The sequence below is a fragment of the Spizellomyces punctatus genome (genome assembly GCF_000182565.1).
Source record: "Spizellomyces punctatus DAOM BR117 chromosome Unknown supercont1.20, whole genome shotgun sequence".
Classification (NCBI taxonomy): Eukaryota; Fungi; Chytridiomycota; class Chytridiomycetes; order Spizellomycetales; family Spizellomycetaceae; genus Spizellomyces; species Spizellomyces punctatus.
The window spans coordinates 377,505-381,128 of NW_015971556.1; positions in this window are offsets into that span (position 1 = coordinate 377,505).

Consider the following 3,624-nt stretch of genomic DNA (forward strand, 5'->3'; position numbering starts at 1 on the left):
AGTACATTCTCCAGCCTCCCTCCGCCTTTGTTTACTGTTTACATGCTTCAGCCCACTTGTTTACATGCTCAGCCGTGCTCAGCAGTGCTCAGCAGCTTCAGCCATGCCTTGGCAAACATTACCTGAAGATCTAGATCATCACAAACCTTCCAGACCTTCTAAGAGTGCTTACATGATGATTTACCCCTTTAAATCATTCCACACGCGTCTGTGATCATTCTGATTACTCGAAGTCCAATTCCCCACGTTGTAACTTAGCCAGATCAGATGTGAACTGTCTAATGACATCCCAGCATGATCTCACATGATTTGTAGATCATACAGCGTGGTTTAAGCCTGAATCTCAACACTCCCACTCAGTGAATCATCTGATTTCTGACAGAGTCCCATTTTACCACAAAGTTTAAGGTGTTTTGTCTTGGGTAGAGCCTTGGTGAGAATGTCAGCCATCACTTCTTCTGTCTGACAGTACTTGAGGCTGATTTTCTTGTCTTCTACTGCTTGTCTGATGAAGTGGTGCCACACATCAATGTGTTTGGTCCTTGCATGATGTGTTGGGTTGTTGGCAAGTGCCATGGCGCCCTGATTGTCACCATACAATGTTGTAGGACCACTTTGTTGATGTCCTAGCTCGCCTAGAAGTGTTCTGAACCAGATAACTTCCTTGGTAGCTTGACAAAGAGCCATGTACTCTGACTCTGTTGATGAAAGGGTGACTGTAGGTTGCCTCTTGCTTTGCCAGCTGACTGTGCTGCTGCCAATCTTGACTAAGAAGCCAGTGGTAGACTTCCTGAAGTCCAAGTCACCGCCCCAATCTGCATCAGAGTATGCAGACAGCTCCCACTTGCTCTGAATGCCGCCCAGTTGAAGTCCTAGGTCTGTGGTGCCATTCAGGTACCGCATGATCCGTTTGACTGCTATCCAGTGCTGATGTCCGGGGTTGGAAAGGTACTGGCTAATTGATCCAACTGCTGCTGCTATGTCTGGTCTGGTGCCCAGCATTGCATAAATGAGACTTCCAACAGCACTTCTGAAAGGAACCCCATTCATTTCCTGCTGTTCTGCCTCAGTTTGTGGTGACATGGCCTTGGTGAGCTTCTGGCCATTCTCTAGTGGTGTGGCAACTGGTTTGCTGTTACTCATATTGAATTTCTTCAATGTTTGACCGAGGTATCGCTGTTGGGAGAGCCAGATTGACCTGTTGGCTCTGTCCCTGACCACTTGGATGCCGAGAAAATGCTCTAACTGGCCCATATCAGCCATCTTGAACCGCTTCTTGAGTTCTTCTTTGAGTTTTAACAACTCCTGGTTGTCCTTTGATGCGAGAATAAGGTCATCCACATACAGGACAAGGTGGATGCCCATCTTCTTGTTGATGTACAGCCCATGGTCTGATTCACACCTTTCAAAGCCAAGTTCTTTGAGTTGCCCATCAATGACTATGTTCCAGGCTCTTGGAGCTTGCTTTAACCCATACAAACTCTTCTTTAGCTTGCAGACAAGTCCTTTTGCCATGGCAAAGCCTTCTGGTTGGTCCATGTAGATGTCCTCCTCAATGGTCCCATTCAAGAATGCTGTTTTGACATCCATTTGGTGAATCTCCATGTCCTTCATGGCTGCTAGTGTGAGAACTGTCCTGATGGTTGCAAACTTGACTACTGGGGCAAATGTCTCCTTGTAGTCCAGTCCTTCAACTTGGGAGTATCCTTTGGCTACCAGTCTGGCCTTGTAGTGCTCTACAGAGCCATCTGACTTGAGTTTCAGCTTGAAAACCCACTTGCAGCCAACTGTGGATCTTCCTGGTGGTAGTTTGACTAAGTCCCATGTCTGATTCTCCATCAGAGAGTCATATTCTGCTTTGACAGCCGCCTCCCACTGTTTGGCATCATGTCTGGTCCTAGCTTCAGCCAGAGTGCTGGGTTCTTCCTGTGGAACTTCTCCAATGGTGAAGGCAAAAGCCAGATTTGACTGGGTTGGCTTTGCAATCCACCACTCTCCCGGTGGTTTGTGAAATCTGGCACTCTTCCTGCTGAGTTCTGGCACTTCCTCAACATCCTGGAAGTCGTCCCCATCATCTTCTGATGCTGAAGAGTTGTCTGGAGTGATGCTAGATGGTCTCTGAGTCTCTTGAACCGTCCCTAGCCCTTCTTGGTTGTCCAAGAATGAAGGCTCCCCTCCCAGAGGCATCTGTAGCTCTTGGTCTTGCTGTGGTACACTCTGCAGTCGCTGCTGAGTGCTCCACATCAAGTTTTCATCAAAGATGATGTCCCTTGACATGACAACTTGGTTCATTTCAGGTACCCACAGTCTGTAGGCCTTACTCTGAGTGCTGTAGCCGACCATGACTGCCTTCTTGGCCTTCTCATCAAGTTTTGACCGCTTTTCCTTTGGAATATGAGTGTAGGCCACGCAGCCAAACACTCTGAGGTGCTGGAGATCTGGTTTACCGCCTGTAAACTCTTGAAATGGTGTTGATTGGTTGCTGAGTGCTGCAGTGGGGCTCCTGTTCCTGAGATAGGCCGCTGTCATGATTGCCTCGCCCCAGAACTTGTGGCTGAGTCCACTGTGGTGCAGCATGCACCTTCCCATTTCCACCAGCGTCCTGTTCATCCTCTCAGCAACACCATTCTGCTCTGGTGTGTAGGGGGTGCTGAATTGCTGCTGAATTCCCTTCTGTTTGCAGAATTTCTTGAATTCTTCGCCCACATACTCTCCCCCATTGTCTGATCTGAGAGTTTTGATCTTCTGCCCCGTGAAGTTGGTTGCCCAGGCCTCAAACTCCTTGAATTTGCTGAGAACCTCACTCTTCTCCTTCAGAAGATAAACTGCCGTCATCCTTGACTTGTCATCAATGAATGTGACAAAGTACTTTGCCCCACCATGACTTGGTGTCTTCATGGGCCCACACACATCACTGTGAACCACCCCCAGCAGTAGAGCCGCTCTAGCTGCTTCTCCCTTTGGAAAGGGATGCCTGGTGATCTTTCCAATGGCACAGGCTTCGCATGGTGATGTTTCTGTGTGACTCTTGACCTCCAGACCACTTCCCAGCTGGTTCCTAGCCAAGATTTTGATGCTGTTGACATTCAGGTGTCCTAACCTGCGATGCCAGAGGTCCAAACTCATTCCAGAGGCTATGTTTGCATGTTCTCTTGCATGAAACATGTATAGACCGCCCCCTAGAGTTCCCTGGATTGCTTCCTGGCCATCTGAAGTCTTGATACAGCATCCCTTGCTGCCAAACTCAACTTTGGCACCATTTTCAGTGGCTCTTCTTACTGAAAACAAGTTCTTTTCAAGCTTGGGAACAAACCACACGTCTCTGAGGGTACAGAATCGGTTTCTGCCTGTCTCAAGTGTGATCTGGCCCTTCCCTATTGCCTGAACTGTTCTGTTGTCCGCCAGATGGACTTGAATTGGTGACATCTCCGTGTAATTGGTCATCCAATCCTTCCTATGTGACATGTGCTGTGAGGCACCCGAGTCCACAATCCACCAGACTGCTCCCTGAGAGGTTTTGGTGTCATCTCCTGACTGAGCAAAGAATAGGAACTCATTCTGAGTTGCCTGACTGGTGCTGGCTTGATTGGCTTGTTGTTTAGTGTCCGCCAGAAACTTCCTGCA